Source organism: Rhinoderma darwinii (genome assembly GCF_050947455.1).
Source record: "Rhinoderma darwinii isolate aRhiDar2 chromosome 5 unlocalized genomic scaffold, aRhiDar2.hap1 SUPER_5_unloc_2, whole genome shotgun sequence".
NCBI lineage: Eukaryota > Metazoa > Chordata > Amphibia > Anura > Rhinodermatidae > Rhinoderma > Rhinoderma darwinii.
Genome location: NW_027461776.1, coordinates 1,635,687 through 1,656,929, shown reverse-complemented (window position 1 = coordinate 1,656,929; position 21,243 = coordinate 1,635,687).

Sequence of the window (21,243 nt, the reverse complement as noted above, 5' to 3'; positions counted from 1 at the left end):
CACTGTACATATAATAACTCTACACTGTACATATAATAACTCTACACTGTACATATAATAATAACTCTACACTGTACATATAATAATAACTCTACACTGTACATATAATAATAACTCTACACTGTACATATAATAATAACTCTACACCGTACATATAATAATAACTCTACACTGTACATATAATAATAACTCTACACCGTACATATAATAATAACTCTACACCGTACATATAATAATAACTCTACACTGTACATATAATAATAACTCTACACTGTACATATAATAACTCTACACTGTACATATAATAATAACTCTACACTGTACATATAATAACTCTACACTGTACATATAATAATAACTCTACACCGTACATATAATAATAAACTCTACACTGTACATATAATAAATCTACACTGTACATATAATAATAACTCTACACTGTACATATAATAATAACTCTACACGTACATATAATAATAACTCTACACTGTACATATAATAATAACTCTACACCGTACATATAATAATAACTCTACACTGTACATATAATAACTCTACACTGTACATATAATAATAACTCTACACCGTACATATAATAATAACTCTACACTGTACATATAATAACTCTACACTGTACATATAATAATAACTCTACACTGTACATATAATAACTCTACACTGTACATATAATAATAACTCTACACTGTACATATAATAATAACTCTACACTGTACATATAATAATAACTCTACACTGTACATATAATAATAACTCTACACTGTACATATAATAATAACTCTGCACCGTACATATAATAATAACTCTACACCGTACATATAATAATAACTCTACACTGTACATATAATAATAACTCTACACTGTACATATAATAATAACTCTACACTGTACATATAATAACTCTACACCGTACATATAATAATACTCTACACTGTACATATAATAATAACTACACTGTACATATAATAATAACTCTACACCGTACATATAATAATAACTCTACACTGTACATATAATAATAACTCTACACCGTACATATAATAATAACTCTACACTGTACATATAATAATAACTCTACACTGTACATATAATAATAACTCTACACTGTACATATAATAATAACTCTACACTGTACATATAATAATAACTCTACACTGTACATATAATAATAACTCTACACTGTACATATAATAATAACTCTACACTGTACATATAATAATAACTCTACACTGTACATATAATAATAACTCTGCACTGTACATATAATAATAACTCTACACTGTACATATAATAATAACTCTACACTGTACATATAATAATAACTCTACACTGTACATATAATAATAACTCTACACCGTACATATAATAATAACTACACCGTACATATAATAATAACTCTACACCGTACATATAATAACTCTACACTGTACATATAATAATAACTCTACACCGTACATATAATAATAACTCTACACCGTACATATAATAATAACTCTACACTGTACATATAATAACTCTACACCGTACATATAATAACTCTACACCGTACATATAATAATAACTCTACACTGTACATATAATAACTCTACACCGTACATATAATAATAACTCTACACCGTACATATAATAATAACTCTACACTGTACATATAATAACTCTACACCGTACATATAATAATAACTCTACACCGTACATATAATAATAACTCTACACTGTACATATAATAATAACTCTACACCGTACATATAATAATAACTCTACACCGTACATATAATAATAACTCTACACCGTACATATAATAATAACTCTACACCGTACATATAATAATAACTCTACACTGTACATATAATAATAACTCTACACCGTACATATAATAATAACTCTACACCGTACATATAATAATAACTCTACACTGTACATATAATAACTACACCGTACATATAATAATAACTCTGCACTGTACATATAATAATAACTCTACACTGTACATATAATAACTCTACACTGTACATATAATAATAACTCTACACCGTACATATAATAATAACTCTACACTGTACATATAATAACTCTACACCGTACATATAATAATAACTCTACACCGTACATATAATAATAACTCTACACTGTACATATAATAACTCTACACCGTACATATAATAATAACTCTGCACTGTACATATAATAATAACTCTACACTGTACATATAATAACTCTACACTGTACATATAATAATAACTCTACACTGTACATATAATAATAACTCTACACTGTACATATAATAACTCTACACTGTACATATAATAATAACTCTACACTGCACATATAATAATAACTCTACACCGTACATATAATAATAACTCTACACTGTACATATAATAACTCTACACTGTACATATAATAACTCTACACTGTACATATAATAATAACTCTACACCGTACATATAATAATAACTCTACACCGTACATATAATAATAACTCTACACTGTACATATAATAATAACTCTACACCGTACATATAATAATAACTCTACACTGTACATATAATAATAACTCTACACCGTACATATAATAATAACTCTACACCGTACATATAATAATAACTCTACACTGTACATATAATAATAACTCTGCACTGTACATTGTGATTACACATTGTTTTAATTTTTTTTATTTTTTTCACAAGTCTGGAAATATTATAAATTAGATTCTAATTTATAACATTTCCATGTGCTGGCCACTAGAGGGATCAATTCCTAAAATTGCAGCATGGTCACTGTGGTAAAGCAACCTCATTTATGCTGCAAATTTGGGGTGGACACACTCGCTCTAGTGTCCTCACAAATCCCCCCTCCCTTATTCTGGCTGTGCCAGGAGGAGGGGTTTGAATGTCTTCAAACCTCGTACACTGTGTGCCGACATTTTCTGAGTGACTGCACAGTGCAGAAGGTTTAGATACAGGGCTCAGCAGACAGTATCACACTAACATACATACACATCACATACACGAACATAAATTACCCGCCGCCTCCTCTGGTCTACGCTCCTATTCCTTGCGCCTTTGCTTCGTTGAACATATGGCCGGAAGCCGCGTCCGGAAGCCATCCTTTTACTGTACGGCAACGGCTTCTGGTCCACATGAAAATGGCGCCGGATTTCGCTCTACGAACGAGCTTCATTTTGGTCTGTATGGGAGCGGCGCATGCACCGTTCCCACACAGACGGCGTACACTTCTGAGAATGGAACGGCTCCCGTTCGCATTCTCTATGGGGTTATATGTGCCGTATTCCATCTCTGTAGGTGTCGTTAATCGACTAGTGGTATCGTCTTGAGGTTGGTGATATGTTATTATTACTCAGTGGTATCATCTTGAGGTCGGTGATATGTTATTATTACTCAGTGGTATTGTCTGGAGGTCGGTGAGGTATCACTATTATGCAGTTGTGGCGTCTGTAGGTCGGTGAGCTGTCATTTTCGCTCAGTGGTGACGTCTGGAGGTCGGTAAGATGTCCTAGTTGCACGGTGGTCATTTCTGGCGGTCGGTGACGTGTCATTTTTACTCAGTGGTATTGTTTGGGGGTCTGTAGGATGTCAATATTATTCGGTGGTAACGTTTGGAGGTCGGTGAGGCGTCCTAGAGTTCCAAAGTTATCCCTGCAGTCTGGTTTGATTTGCTGTGTACCGACCTTGCCTGTTTTTAACCAACCGTGCCTGCCGCCTGCCTTGACCTATTGCTAAGTTTACTGTGACTAATTCTGCTGCCTGCCCTGACTTATAACTATGTCTATTGTGTTGAATCTCTGCCGCCTGCCTAGACCTATTGCTACGTTTACTACTCTGCTTCTACCCAACGTCAGCCGTCACCAAGGGAGACTACTCCAGGGCAGTGGCCCGGGGTGTACCCGCAGCAAAGTCCACATCTTTGTACAGAAGTTAAAGGGTGAAGACCGGGGTTTCCTTAGACTTCACACCCGGAGTAGTCTCACGTCAAATCCCTTAGTGGCAAAGAGGGTTCACACCGCCACCCGCTGGCACTACTACAGCCCATACTAGCGCTGTCGTTACAGGTGTGATTATTACTCATTGGTGTCATCTGGAGGCTGATGAGGTATCATTATTACTCGGTGGTATCGTCGGGAGGTCGCTGAGATATATTGTCTGGAGAATAGTGAGGTCTCATTATTGGTTGTATCGTCTGGAAGTTGGTGAGGTTTTATTATTACTCAATTCAATTGACTGCAGGTTGGTAAGGTGTCATTATTGCTGAATTGTAGCATCTGGAGGTGGGTGAGGTATCATTATTACTCAGCAATATTGTCTGGAGATCGGTGAGGTGTCATCATCATTACTCGGTTGTATTGTCTGGAGGTGGGTGAGATGTCATTATTGGTGGTATTGTCTGGAGTTCGGCGGTGTTAATATTACTCGGTGGTATCGTCTAGAGGTCGGTGAGGTATAATTATTATTACTAGTTGTGGTATCTGGAGGTCAGTGAGGTGGCATTATTACTCGTGGCATTGTCTGTGGGTCGGTGAGATGTTAATATTACTCGGTGGTATCATCTAGACCAGGGGTCTCAAACTCGGCCGGGTAGGTGGGCCACATATAGAAAAAAATGGGAAGTTGACGGCCCAATTACTTTCAAATTTGATACAATACAAAATTATTGTTAATCAATTAGTTATTTGAACTACTATAACACTATATTACTAGAATAATAATACTACATTACTATAATAATAGCGCTAGGTTTAAAATTTGGGATATTTCTCCACGTGCTTATTTCAGCAATCCAGTTTTCCAGTTTAAGTGTCGCTAAAATGCAGTCCAGAGGCTCAGTTGGCAGCGTTTGGCAGACACACATGTCAAGATTGGGCAGCCCCTTTTTAGATAGTGCCACAGTGCCCTCTGTAGATGCTGCTGCAGTGCCCTCTGTAGATGCTGCTGCAGTGCCCTCTGTAGATGCTGCCGCAGTGCCCTCTGTAGATAATGCCACAGTGCCCTCTGTATATACTGCCGCAGTGCCCTCTGTATATACTGCCGCAGTGCCCTCTGTATATACTGCCGCAGTGTCCTCTGTATATACTGCCACAGTGGCCTCTGTATATACTGCCGCTGTGCCCTCTGTAGCTGCTGCCAAAGTGCCCTCTGTAGATGCCGCCACAGTGCCCTCTGTAGATGCTGCCAGTGCCCTCTGTAGATGCTGCCAGTCTCCTCTGTAGATACTGCCGCTGTGCCCTCTGTAGATGCTGCCACAGTGCCCTCTGTAGATGCTGCCACAGTGCCCTCTGTAGATGCTGCCACAGTGCCCTCTGTAGATGCTGCCACAGTGCCCTCTGTAGATGCTGCCACACTGCCCTCTGTAGATAATGCCACAGTGCCCTCTGTAGATAATGCAACACACCCCTAGATAATGCCAGTGTCCTCTGTAGATGCTTCCACAGTGCCCTCTGTAGATGCTGCCACAGTGCCCTCTGTAGATGCTGCCACAGTGCCCTCTGTAGATGCTGCCGCAGTGCCCTCTGTAGATGCTGCCGCAGTGCCCTCTGTAGATGCTGCCGCAGCGCCCTCTGTAGATGCTGCCGCAGTGCCCTCTGTAGATGCTGCCGCAGTGCCCTCCGTAGATAATGCCGCAGTGCCCTCTGTAGATGCTGCCGCAGTGTCCTCCGTAGATGCTGCCGCAGTGCCCTCCGTAGATGCTGCCGCAGTGCCCTCCGTAGATGCTGCCGCAGAGCCCTCTGTAGATGCTGCCAGTGTCCTCTGTAGATACTGCCACAGTGCCCTCTGTAGATGCTGCCACAGTGCCCTCTGTAGATGCTGCCACAGTGCCCTCCTGTAGATGCTGCCACACTGCCCTCTGTAGATAATGCCACAGTGCCCTCTGTAGATAATGCAACACACCCCTAGATAATGCCAATGTCCTCTGTAGATGCTTCAACAGTGCCCTCTGTAGATGCTGCCGCAGTGCCCTCTGTAGATGCTGCCGCATTGCACTCTGTATATAATGTCAGTGTCCTCTGTATATGTCACACTGTCCTCTGTATATAATGTCACACTGTCCTCTGTATATAATGTCACATTGTCCTCTGTAGATGCTGCCACAGTGCCCTCTGTAGATGCTGCCGCAGAGCCCTCTGTAGCTGCTGCCACAGTGCCCTCTGTAGATGCTGCCGCTGTGCCCTCGGTAGATGCTGCCACACTGCCCTCCGTGGATAATGCCACAGTGCCCTCTGTAGATGCTGCCACAGTGCCCTCTGTAGATGCTGCCACAGTGCCCTCTGTAGATGCTGCCACAGTGCCCTCTGTAGATGCTGCCACAGTGCCCTCTGTAGATGCTGCCACAGTGCCCTCTGTAGATGCTGCCGCAGTGCCCTCTGTAGATTCTGCCGCAGCGCCCTCTGTAGATGCTGCCGCAGTGCCCTCTGTAGATGCTGCCGCAGTGCCCTCCGTAGATAATGCCGCAGTGCCCTCTGTAGATGCTGCCACAGTGCCCTCTGTAGATGCTGCCACAGTGCCCTCCGTAGATGTTGCCACAGTGCCCTCCGTAGATGCTGCCACAGTGCCCTCCGTAGATGCTGCCACAGTGCCCGCCGTTTATACTGCCACAGTGCCCGCCGTTTATGCTGCCACAGTGCCCGCCGTTTATGCTGCCAGTGCCCTCCGCAGATGCTGCCACAGTGCCCTCCGCAGATGCTGCCACATTGCCCTCCGCAAATGCTGCCACAGTGCCCTCCGCAGATGCTGCCACATTGCCCTCCGCAGATGCTGCCACAGTGCCCTCCGCAGATGCTGCCACAGTGCCCTCTGCAGAAAATGACACACACACCCCAAGTAGATAGCTCCATTGGGGCTCCCTCTAGGAGTGGAATCCCCAGCCAGAGCGTTGCCGACAGGGGATTCTCCTGGACCGGAATGTGATATTGGGCAACCCCAGAGCCCCGGAGCAGAGCACTAGTATAGGCTCTGCGCCAGAACTCTAGGGAAGCCATTAACATCAGTGCCCATATATGGACAGTGATGTCAGGGGCTTGCCCAGAGCTGGAGTCCCGGAGCCGAGCCGCTTCTAGCACTCTGCCTGGGATTCCAGCTCTGCTCCTGACATCACAGTCCATATATGGACATGGATGTCAGGGACAACCCCAGAGCTGGAGTCCCGGGCAGAGCGCTAGTATGCTCTTCCTGGGACTCCAGCTGTGCTCCTGACATCACTGGGACTCCTGCTCTGGGGAAGCGCCTGACATCACTGTCGATGTATGGACAGCGATGTCAGAGGCTTCCCCAGAGTCCCAGAAACTATACTAGCGCTCTGCCCGGGACTCCAGCTATGGGGAAGCTCCAGACATCGCTGTCATATGTAGACAGCGATGTCAGAAGATTCCACAGAGTCCCGGAGCAGAGACTATACTAGCGCTGTGCCCGGGACTCCGCTCTGGGGAAGACCCTGACAACACTGTCCATATGTGGACAGCGATGTCAGATGATTCCACAGAGTACCGGAGCAGAGCATGTACTAGCGCTCTGTCCGCGACTCCGCTCTGGGGAAGACCCTGACACACAGTCCATATATGGACAGCGATGTCAGATGATTCCACAGAGTCCCGGACCAGAGCCGATACTAGCGCTATGCCCGGGACTCCGCTCTGGGGAAGACCCTGACACACAGTCCATATATGGACAGCGATGTCAGGGAATTCCACAGAGTCTCGGAGCAGAGCCTATACTAGCGCTGTGCACGGGACTCCGGCTCTGGGGAAGAACCAGACATCGCTGTTCATATGTGGACAGCGATGTCCGGGAATTCCAGAGTCCCGGAGCAGAGTCTGTACTAGCGGCTCTGTGTCCCGCGGGCCGCAAATGACAGCCCCAGGGGCCGCGTGCTTGAGACCCCTGGTCTAGAGGTTGGTAAGGTTAAATTATTACTTAGGCCTCATGCACACGACCGTGTTCGGTCCGTGATATACGGTCCGCATGTCGGCCGCTTGTCCCGGACCGTACAAAGTACAGGGAGCCGGGCTCCTAGCATCATACTTATCTATGACGCTAGGTGTCACTGCCTATCCACGTAACTACTGTCACACACTAAAACATGATTACAGTACGGGACAGTAGTTCCGCGGACAGGCAGTGACCCCTATCGTCATAGATAAGTGTGATGCTAGGAGCCCGACTCCCTGCACTGTGTTCGGTCCGGGACATGCAGCCGACATGCGGACCGTATATCACGGACCGAACACGGTCGTGTGCATGGGGCCTTATTGATATTTCCCAGTTAATGACCGACAAGCTGGTTCCTGTTAGACCTTCCAAATTTGAAACTTGTTAGTAGAGGAAGGATAAGTATCTTAGCTTTTAATAAAACCCATATAAAATGGGATATCAATATAGTATTGTTTATACTGTTGTATTATTGGACATACACATCAATATCTATTCATAGTGATGAATACAGGGTTATAGTTCCTTGAATGTACCCACTGCCTTATGATCTGCTACGCTGCTATGCTCAATACCTCTCTGACAAACCAGTATGTAACTGGGGAAACGCGTAGGAGCTGGAGCTTCAGTTAGGGAAACGATCACAATATTAGGGATAGGTTCCAGAGACCTCAGGGTTGTTCTTCTCAGAACGAGTGCCCAGTGTGTTGCCAACAGTGAGGGTTGAGAGTAAGGCTTAAGGGACAGACAGAATGCCACTGTGCAAGCTGATATGATCCAAGCCTACCCTACTGTATATAGAAAGGAACTATAACTCTGTATTCATCACTGTGAGTAGATATTGATGTGTATGTCCAATAATACAACAGTATAAACAATACTATATTGAGTTTTAGATACTAATCCTTCCTCTACTAACAAGGTGCATTATTACTTTGTATCGTTTGGAGGCTGGTGAGGTGTCATTGTTACTCTGTGGAATCATTTGGAGGACGGTGAGATGTTATTACTTGCTGGTATCATCTGTAGGTTAGTGAGGTGTTATTATTACTCATTAGAAGCATCTGGAGGTCGGTGAGGTATCATTATTACCCGGCTATATTGTCTGGAGATCTTTGGGGTACCATCATCATTACTAGGTTGAATAGTCAGAGTAATAAAGACATCTAACTATTCTAAAGTGGTATTGTCCGGAAGGTTAGTGAGATGTCATTATTGTCTTGTAGTATTGACTGGGTGAGGGGTTATTACTCGGTGGGCTGTTATTATTACTCGGTGGGACAGGTGGGCTGTTATTATTACTCGGTGGGACAGGTGGGCTGTTATTATTACTCGGTGGGACAGGTGAGGTGTTATTATTACTCGGTGGGACAGGTGAGGGGTTATTATTACTCGGTGGGACAGGTGAGGTGTTATTATTACTCGGTGGGACAGGTGAGGTGTTATTATTACTCGGTGGGACAGGTGAGGGGTTATTATTACTCGGTGGGACAGGTGAGATGTTATTATTACTCGGTGGGACAGGTGAGGGGTTATTATTACTCGATGGGACAGGTGAGGTGTTATTATTACTCGGTGGGACAGGTGAGGTGTTATTATTACTCGATGGGACAGGTGAGGTGTTATTATTACTCGGTGGGACAGGTGAGGGGTTATTATTTCTCGGTGGGACAGGTGAGGTGTTATTATTACTCGGTGGGACAGGTGAGGTGTTATTATTACTCGGTGGGACAGGTGAGGTGTTATTATTACTCGGTGGGACAGGTGAGGTGTTATTATTACTCTGTGGGACAGGTGAGGTGTTATTATTACTCGGTGGGACAGGTGAGGTGTTATTATTACTCGGTTGGACAGGTGAGGGGTTATTATTACTCGATGGGACAGGTGAGGTGTTATTATTACTCGGTGGGACAGGTGAGGTGTTATTATTACTCGGTGGGACAGATGAGGTGTTATTATTACTCGGTGGGACAGGTGAGGGGTTATTATTACTCTGTGGGACAGGTGAGGGGTTATTATTACTCGGTGGGACAGGTGTGGTGTTATTATTACTCGGTGGGACAGGTGAGGTGTTATTATTACTCGGTGGGACAGGTGAGGGGTTATTATTAATCGGTGGGACAGGTGAGGGGTTATTATTACTCGGTGGGACAGGTGAGGTGTTATTATTACTCGGTGGGACATGTAGGGTGTTATTACTCGGTGGGACAGGTGAGGGGTTATTATTACTCGGTGGGACAGGTGAGGGGTTATTATTACTCGGTGGGACAGGTGAGGGGTTATTACTCGGTGGGACAGGTGAGGTGTTATTATTACTCGGTGGGACAGGTGAGGGGTTATTATTACTCGGTGGGACAGGTGAGGGGTTTTTATTACTCGGTGGGACAGGTGAGGGGTTATTATTACTCGATGGGACAGGTGAGGTGGTGTTATTACTCGGTGGGACAGGTGAGGGGTTATTATTACTCGGTGGGACAGATGAGGGGTTATTATTACTCGGTGGGGTGTTATTATTACTCGGTGGGGTGTTATTATTACTCGGTGGGACAGATTAGGTGTTATTATTACTCGGTGGGACAGGTGAGGTGTTGTTATTATTACTCGGTGGGACATGTGGGGTGTTATTATTACTCGGTGGGACAGGTGAGGTGTTATTATTACTCGGTGGAACAGGAGAGGGGTTATTATTACTCGGTGGGACAGGTGTGGTGTTATTATTACTCGGTGGGACAGGTGAGGGGTTATTATTACTCGGTGGGACAGGTGAGGGGTTATTATTACTCGGTGGGACAGGTGAGGGGTTATTAGTACTCGGTGGGACAGGTGTGGTGTTATTATTACTCGGTGGGACAGGTGAGGTGTTATTATTACTCGGTGGGACAGGTGAGGTGTTATTATTACTCAGTGGGACAGGTGCGGTGTTATTATTACTCAGTGGGACAGGTGAGGGGTTATTATTACACGTTCGGACAGGTGAGGGTTATTATTACACGTTGGGACAGTTGAGGTGTTGTTATTACTCGGTGGGACAGGTGAGGGGTTATTACTCGGTGGGACAGGTGAGGGATTATTATTACTCGGTGGGACAGGTGAGGTTTTATTATTACTCGGGACAGGTGAGGGGTTATTATTACTCGGTGGGACAGGTGAGGGGTTATTATTACTCGATGGGACAGGTGAGGTAATATTATTACTCGGTGGGACAGGTGAGGGGTTATTATTACTCGGTGGGACAGATGAGGGGTTATTATTACTCGGTGGGGTGTTATTATTACTCGGTGGGACAGATTAGGTGTTATTATTACTCGGTGGGACAGGTGAGGTGTTGTTATTATTACTCGGTGGGACATGTGGGGTGTTATTATTACTCGGTGGGACAGGAGAGGGGTTATTATTACTCGGTGGGACAGGTGTGGTGTTATTATTACTCGGTGGGACAGGTGAGGTGTTATTATTACTCGGTGGGACAGGTGAGGGGTTATTATTACTCGGTGGGACAGGTGAGGGGTTATTATTACTCGGTGGGACAGGTGAGGGGTTATTAGTACTCGGTGGGACAGGTGTGGTGTTATTATTACTCGGTGGGACAGGTGAGGTGTTATTATTACTCGGTGGGACAGGTGAGGTGTTATTATTACTCAGTGGGACAGGTGCGGTGTTATTATTACTCAGTGGGACAGGTGAGGGGTTATTATTACACGTTCGGACAGGTGAGGGTTATTATTACACGTTGGGACAGTTGAGGTGTTGTTATTACTCGGTGGGACAGGTGAGGTGTTATTATTACTCGGTGGGACAGGTAAGGTGTTATTACTCAGTGGGACAGGTGAGGGGTTATTATTACTCGGTGGGACAGGTGAGGGGTTATTATTACTCGGTGGGACAGGTGAGGTATTATTATATGGTGGGACAGGTGAGGTGTTATTACTCGGTGGGACAGGTGAGGTGTTATTACATGGTGGGACAGGTGAGGTGTTATTATTACTCGGTGGGACAGGTGAGGTGTTATTATTACTCGGTGGGACAGGTGAGGGGTTATTATTACTCGGTGGGACAGGTGAGGTGTTATTATTACTCGGTGGGACAGGTGAGGGGTTATTATTACTCGGTGGGACAAGTGAGGGGTTATTATTACTCGGTGGGACAGGTGAGGGGTTATTATTACTCGGTGGGACAGGTGAGGTGTTATTATTACTCGGTGGGACAGGTGAGGTGTTATTATTACTCGGTGGGACAGGTGAGGGGTTATTATTACTCGGTGGGACAGGTGAGGGGTTATTATTACTCGGTGGGACAGGTGAGGGGTTATTATTACTCGGTGGGACAGGTGAGGGGTTATTATTACTCGGTGGGACAGGTGAGGTGTTATTATTACTCGGTGGGACAGGTAAGGTGTTATTACTCTGTGGGACAGGTGAGGGGTTATTATTACTCGGTGGGACAGGTGAGAGGTTATTATTACTCGGTGGGACAGGTGAGGTGTTATTATTATATGGTGGGACAGGTGAGGTGTTATTACTCGGTGGGACAGGTGAGGGGTTATTATTACTCGGTGGGACAGGTGAGAGGTTATTATTACTCATGGGACAGGTGAGGTGTTATTATTATATGGTGGGACAGGTGAGGTGTTATTACTCGGTGGGACAGGTGAGGTGTTAATACACGGTGGGACAGGTGAGGTGTTATTATTACTCGGTGGGACAGGTGAGGTGTTATTACTCGGTGGGACAGGTGAGGGGTTATTATTACTCGGTGGGACAGGTGAGTGGTTATTATTACTCAGTGGGACAGGTGAGTGGTTATTATTACTCGGTGGGACAGGTGAGGGGTTATTATTACTCGGTGGGACAGGTGAGGGGTTATTACTCGGTGGGACAGGTGAGGGGTTATTATTACTCGGTGGGACAGGTGAGGTGTTATTATTACTCGGTGGGACAGGTGAGGGGTTATTATTACTCGGTGGGACAGGTGAGGTGTTATTACTCGGTGGGACAGGTGAGGTGTTATTATTACTCGGTGGGACAGGTGGGGTGTTATTATTACTCGGTGGGACAGGTGAGGTGTTATTATTACTCGGTGGGACAGGTGGGGTGTTATTATTACTCGTGGGACAGGTGAGGTGTTATTATATGGTGGGACAGGTGAGGTGTTATTACTCGGTGGGACAGGTGGGGTGTTATTATTACTCGGAGGGACAGGTGAGGTGTTGTTATTATTACTCGGTGGGACAGGTGAGGGGTTATTATTACTCGGTGGGACAGGTGAGGGGTTATTATTACTCGGTGGGACAGGTGAGGGGTTATTATTACTCGGTGGGACAGGTGAGGTGTTATTATTACTCGGTGGGACAGGTGAGGTGTTATTATTACTCGGTGGGACAGGTGAGGTGTTATTATTACTCGGTGGGACAGGTGGGGTGTTATTATTACTCGGTGGGATAGGTGGGGTGTTATTACTCGGTGGGACAGGTGAGGTGTTATTATTACTCGGTGGGACAGGTGAGGTGTTATTATTACTCGGTGGGACAGGTGAGGTGTTATTATTACTCGGGACAGGTGAGGGGTTATTATTACTCGGTGGTACAGGTGAGGTGTTATTATTACTCGGTGGGACAGGTGAGGGGTTATTATTACTCGGTGGGACAGGTGAGGGGTTATTATTACTCGGTGGGACAGGTGAGTTGTTATTATTACTCGGTGGGACAGGTGGGGTGTTATTATTACTCGGTGGGACAGGTGAGGTGTTATTATTACTCGGTGCGACAGGTGAGGTGTTATTATTACTCGGTGGGACAGGTGAGGGGTTATTATTACTCGGTGGGACAGGTGAGGTGTTATTATTACTCGGTGGGACAGGTGAGGTGTTATTATTACTCGGTGGGACAGGTGAGGTGTTATTATTACTCGGTGGGACAGGTGAGGTGTTATTATTACTCGGTGGGACAGGTGAGGTGTTATTATTACTCGGTGGGACAGGTGAGGTGTTATTATTACTCGGTGGGACAGGTGGGGTGTTATTATTACTCGGTGGGACAGGTGGGGTGTTATTATTACTCGGTGGGACAGGTGGGGTGTTATTATTACTCGGTGGGACAGGTGAGGTGTTATTATTACTCGGTGGGACAGGTGAGGGGTTATTATTACTCGGTGGGACAGGTGAGGTGTTATTATTACTCGGTGGGACAGGTGAGGTGTTATTATTACTCGGTGGGACAGGTGAGGTGTTATTATTACTCGGTGGGACAGGTGAGGTGTTATTATTACTCGGTGGGACAGGTGAGGGGTTATTATTACTCGGTGGGACAAGTGAGGTGTTATTATTACTCGGTGGGACAGGTGAGGTTATTATTACTCGGTGGGACAGGTGAGGTGTTATTATTACTCGGTGGGACAGGTGAGGTGTTATTATTACTCGGTGGGACAGGTGAGGGGTTATTATTACTCGGTGGGACAGGTGAGGTGTTATTATTACTCGGTGGGACAGGTGAGGGGTTATTATTACTCGGTGGGACAGGTGAGGTGTTATTATTACTCGGTGGGACAGGTGAGGTGTTCTTATTAATCGATGGGACAGGTGAAGGGTTATTATTACTCGGTGGGACAGGTGAGGGGTTATTATTACTCGGTGGGACAGGTGAGGTGTTATTTTTACTCGGTGGGACAGGTGAGGTGTTATTATTACTCGGTGGGACAGGTGAGGTGTTATTATTACTCGGTGGGACAGGTGAGGTGTTATTATTACTCGGTGGGACAGGTGAGGGGTTATTATTACTCTGTGGGACAGGTGAGGGGTTATTATTACTCGGTGGGGTGTTATTATTACTCGGTGGGACAGGTGAGGGGTTATTATTACTCGGAGGGACAGGTGAGGTGTTATTATTACTCGGTGGGACAGGTGAGGTGTTATTATTACTCGGTGGGACAGGTGAGGGGATATTATTACTCGGTGGGACAGGTGAGGGGTTATTATTACTCGGTGGGACAGGTGAGGTGTTATTATTACTCGGTGGGACAGGTGTGGTGTTATTATTACTCGGTGGGACAGGTGTGGTGTTATTATTACTCGGTGGGACAGGTGAGGTGTTATTATTACTCGGTGGGACAGGTGAGGTGTTATTATTACTCGGTGGGACAGGTGAGGTGTTATTATTACTCGGTGGGACAGGTGTGGTGTTATTATTACTCGGTGGGACAGGTGTGGTGTTATTATTACTCGGTGGGACAGGTGAGGTGTTATTATTACTCGGTGGGACAGGTGAGGGGTTATTATTACTCGGTGGGACAGGTGAGGTGTTATTATTACTCGGTGGGACAGGTGAGGTGTTACTATTACTCGGTGGGACAGGGGAGGGGTTATTACTCGGTGGGACAGATGAGGGGTTATTATTACTCGGTGGGGTGTTATTATTACTCGGTGGGGTGTTATTATTACACGGTGGGACATGTGGGGTGTTATTATTACTCGGTGGGACAGGTGAGGTATTATTACTCGGTGGGACAGGTGAGGGGTTATTATTACTCGGTGGGACAGGTGAGGTGTTATTATTACTCGGTGGGGTGTTATTATTACTCGGTGGGGTGTTATTATTACACGGTGGGACAGGTGAGGGGTTATTACATGGTGGGACAGGGGAGGGGTTATTACTCGGTGGGACAGATGAGGGGTTATTATTACTCGGTGGGGTGTTATTATTACTCGGTGGGGTGTTATTATTACACGGTGGGACAGGTGAGGGGTTATTATTACTCGGTGGGACAGGTGAGGTATTATTACTCGGTGGGACAGGTGAGGGGTTATTATTACTCGGTGGGACAGGTGAGGTGTTATTATTACATGGTGGGACAGGTGGGCTGTTGTTATTACTCGGTGGGACAGGTGAGGGGTTATTATTACTCGGTGGGACAGGTGAGGTGTTATTATTACTCGGTGGGACAGGTGAGGTGTTATTATTACTCGGTGGGACAGGTGAGGTGTTATTATTACTCGGTGGGACAGGTGAGGTGTTATTATTACTCGGTGGGACAGGTGAGGTGTTATTATTACTCGGTGGGACAGGTGAGGTGTTATTATTACTCGGTGGGACAGGTGAGGGGTTATTATTACTCGGTGGGACAGGTGAGGGGTATTATTACTCGGTGGGACAGGTGAGGGGTTATTATTACTCGGTGGGACAGGTGAGGGGTTATTATTACTCGGTGGTACAGGTGAGGGGTTATTATTACTCGGTGGGACAGGTGAGGGGTTATTATTACTCGGTGGGACAGGTGAGGGGTTATTATTACTCGGTGGGACAGGTGAGGGGTTATTATTACTCGGTGGGACAGGTGAGGGGTTATTATTACTCGGTGGGACAGGTGAGGTGTTATTATTACTCGGTGGGACAGGTGAGGGGTTATTATTACTCGGTGGGACAGGTGAGGGGTTATTATTACTCGGTGGGACAGGTGAGGTGTTATTATTACTCGGTGGGACAGGTGAGGGGTTATTATTACTCGGTGGGACAGGTGAGGGGTATTATTACTCGGTGGGACAGGTGAGGGGTTATTATTACTCGGTGGGACAGGTGAGGGGTTATTATTACTCGGTGGGACAGGTGAGGGGTTATTATTACTCGGTGGGACAGGTGAGGGGTTATTATTACTCGGTGGGACAGGTGAGGGGTTATTATTACTCGGTGGGACAGGTGAGGGGTTATTATTACTCGGTGGGACAGGTGAGGTGTTATTATTACTCGGTGGGACAGGTGAGGGGTTATTATTACTCGGTGGGACAGGTGAGGGGTTATTATTACTCGGTGGGACAGGTGACGGGTTATTATTACTCGGTGGGACAGGTGAGGTGTTATTATTACTCGGTGGGACAGGTGAGGTGTTATTATTACTCGGTGGGACAGGTGAGGGGTTATTATTACTCGGTGGGACAGGTGAGGGGTATTATTACTCTGTGGGACAGGTGAATGGTTATTATTACTCGGTGGGACAGGTGAGGGGTTATTACTCGGTGGGACAGGTGAGGGGTTATTATTACTCGGTGGGACAGGTGAGGTGTTATTATTACTCGGTGGGGTGTTATTATTACCGGTGGGGTGTTATTATTACACGGTGGGACAGGTGAGGGGTTATTACATGGTGGGACAGGGGAGGGGTTATTACTCGGTGGGACAGATGAGGGGTTATTATTACTCGGTGGGGTGTTATTATTACTCGGTGGGGTGTTATTATTACACGGTGGGACAGGTGAGGGGTTATTATTACTCGGTGGGACAGGTGAGGTATTATTACTCGGTGGGACAGGTGAGGGGTTATTATTACTCGGTGGGACAGGTGAGGTGTTATTATTACATGGTGGGACAGGTGGGCTGTTGTTATTACTCGGTGGGACAGGTGAGGGGTTATTATTACTCGGTGGGACAGGTGAGGTGTTATTATTACTCGGTGGGACAGGTGAGGTGTTATTATTACTCGGTGGGACAGGTGAGGTGTTATTATTACTCGGTGGGACAGGTGAGGTGTTATTATTACTCGGTGGGACAGGTGAGGTGTTATTATTACTCGGTGGGACAGGTGAGGTGTTATTATTACTCGGTGGGACAGGTGAGGGGTTATTATTACTCGGTGGGACAGGTGAGGGGTATTATTACTCGGTGGGACAGGTGAGGGGTTATTATTACTCGGTGGGACAGGTGAGGGGTTATTATTACTCGGTGGGACAGGTGAGGGGTTATTATTACTCGGTGGGACAGGTGAGGGGTTATTATTACTCGGTGGGACAGGTGAGGGGTTATTATTACTCGGTGGGACAGGTGAGGGGTTATTATTACTCGGTGGGACAGGTGAGGTGTTATTATTACTCGGTGGGACAGGTGAGGGGTTATTATTACTCGGTGGGACAGGTGAGGGGTTATTATTACTCGGTGGGACAGGTGACGGGTTATTATTACTCGGTGGGACAGGTGAGGTGTTATTATTACTCGGTGGGACAGGTGAGGTGTTATTATTACTCGGTGGGACAGGTGAGGGGTTATTATTACTCGGTGGGACAGGTGAGGGGTATTATTACTCTGTGGGACAGGTGAATGGTTATTATTACTCGGTGGGACAGGTGAGGGGTTATTACTCGGTGGGACAGGTGAGGGGTTATTATTACTCGGTGGGACACTTGAGGTGTTATTATTAATCGATGGGACAGGTGAGGGGTTATTATTACTCGGTAGGACAGGTGAGGGGTTATTATTACTCGGTGGGACAGGTGAGGTGTTATTATTACTCGGTGGGACAGGTGAGGTGTTATTATTAATCGATGGGACAGGTGAGGGGTTATTATTACTCGGTGGGACAGGTGAGGGGTTATTATTACTCGGTGGGACAGGTGAGGTGTTATTATTACTCGGTGGGACAGGTGAGGGGTTATTATTACTCGGTGGGACAGGTGAGGGGTTATTATTACTCGGTGGGACCGGTGAGGTGTTATTATTACTCGGCGGGACAGGTGGTGTTATTATTACTCGGCGGGACAGGTGAGGTGTTATTATTACTCGGAGGGACAGGTGAGGGGTTATTATTACTCGGTGGGACAGGTGAGGTGTTATTATTACTCAGTTGGACAGGTGAGGTGTTATTATTACTCGGTGGGACAGGTGAGGGGTTATTATTACTCGGTGGGACAGGTGAGGGGTTATTATTACTCTGTGGGACAGGTGAGGGGTTATTATTACTCGGTGGGACAGGTGAGGTGTTATTATTACTCGGTGGGACAGGTGAGGGGTTATTATTACTCGGTGGGACAGGTGAGGTGTTATTATTACTCGGTGGGACAGGAGAGGGGTTATTATTACTCGGTGGGACAGGTGAGGTGTTATTATTACTCGGTGGGACAGGTGAGGTGTTATTATTACTCGGTGGGACAGGTGAGGGGTTATTATTACTCGGTGGGACAGGTGAGGTGTTATTATTAATCGATGGGACAGGTGAGGGGTTATTATTACTCGGTGGGACAGGTGAGGGGTTATTATTACTCGGTGGGACAGGTGAGGTGTTATTATTACTCGGTGGGACAGGTGGGGTGTTATTATTACTCGGTAGGACAGGTGAGGTGTTATTATTACTCGGTGGGACAGGTGAGGTGTTATTATTAATCGATGGGACAGGTGAGGGGTTATTATTACTCGGTGGGACAGGTGAGGTGTTATTATTACTCGGTGGGACAGGTGAGGGGTTATTATTACTCGGTGGGACAGGTGAGGGGTTATTATTACTCGGTGGGACAGGTGAGGTGTTATTATTACTCGGTGGGACAGGTGACGGGTTATTATTACTCGGTGGGACAGGTGAGGGGTTATTATTACTCGGTGGGACAGGTGAGGTGTTATTATTACTCGGTGGGACAGGTGAGGTGTTATTATTACTCGGTGGGACAGGTGAGGTGTTATTATTACTCGGTGGGACAGGTGAGGGGTATTACTCGGTGGGACAGGTGAGGGGTTATTATTACTCGGTGGGACAGGTGAGGGGTTATTATTACTCGGTGAGACAGGTGAGGGGTTATTATTACTCGGTGGAACAGGTGAGGGGTTATTATTACTCGGTGGGACAGGTGAGGGGTTATTATTACTCGGTGGGACAGGTGAGGTGTATTATTACTCGGTGGGACAGGTGAGGGGTTATTATTACTCGGTGGGACAGGTGAGGGGTTATTATTACTCGGTGGGACAGGTGAGGTGTTATTATTACTCGGTGGGACAGGTGACGGGTTATTATTACTCGGTTGGACAGGTGAGGTGTTATTATTACTCGGTGGGACAGGTGAGGGGTTATTATTACTCGGTGGGACAGGTGAGGTGTTATTATTACTCGGTGGGACAGGTGAGGTGTTATTATTACTCGGTGGGACAGGTGAGATGTTATTATTACTCGGTGGGACAGGTGAGGTGTTATTATTACTCGGTGGGACAGGTGAGGTGTTGTTATTATTACTCGGTGGGACAGGTGAGGTGTTATTATTACTCGGTGGGACAGGTGAGGGGTTATTATTAATCGGTGGGACAGGTGAGGGGTTATTATTACTCGGTGGGACAGGTGAGGGGTTATTATTACTCGGTGGGACAGGTGAGGGGTTATTATTACTCGGGACAGGTGAGGTGTTATTATTACTCGGTGGGACAGGTGAGGTGTTATTATTACTCGGTGGGACAGGTGAGGTGTTATTATTACTCGGTGGGACAGGTGAGGTGTTATTATTACTCGGTGGGACAGGTGAGGTGTTATTATTACTCGGTGGGACAGGTGGGCTGTTATTATTACTCGGTGGGACAGGTGAGGTGTTATTATTACTCGGTGGGACAGGTGGGCTGTTATTATTACTCGGTGGGACAGGTGAGGTGTTATTATTACTCGGTGGGACAGGTGAGGTGTTATTATTACTCGGTGGGACAGGTGAGGTGTTATTATTACTCGGTGGGACAGGTGAGGTGTTATTATTACTCGGTGGGACAGGTGAGGTGTTATTATTACTCGGTGGGACAGGTGAGGGGTTATTATTACTCGGTGGGACAGGTGAGGTGTTATTATTACTCGGTGGGACAGGTGAGGGGTTATTATTACTCGGTGGGACAGGTGAGGGGTTATTATTACTCGGTGGGACAGGTGTGGTGTTATTACTCGGTGGGACAGGTGAGGTGTTATTATTACTCGGTGGGACAAGTGAGGGGTTATTATTACTCGGTGGGACAGGTGAGGGGTTATTATTACTCGGTGGGACAGGTGAGGGGTTATTATTACTCGGTGGGACAGGTGAGGTGTTATTATTACTCGGTGGGACAGGTGAGGTGTTATTATTACTCGGTGGGACAGGTGAGGTGTTATTATTACTCGGTGGGACAGGTGAGGTGTTATTATTACTCGGTGGGACAGGTGAGGGGTTATTATTACCCGGTGGGACAGGTGAGGTGTTATTATTACTCGGTGTGACAGGTGGGGTGTTATTATTACTCGGTGGGACAGGTGAGGTGTTATTATTACTTGGTGGGACAGGTGAGGTGTTATTATTACTCGGTGGGACAGGTGGGGTGTTATTATTACTCGGTGGGACAGGTGAGGTGTTATTATTACTCGGTGGGACAGGTGAGGGGTTATTATTACTCGGTGGGACAGGTGAGGTGTTATTATTACTCGGTGGGACAGGTGAGGTGTTATTATTACTCGGTGGGACAGGTGAGGTGTTATTATTACTCGGTGGGACAAGTGAGGGGTTATTATTACTCGGTGGGACAGGTGAGGGGTTATTATTACTC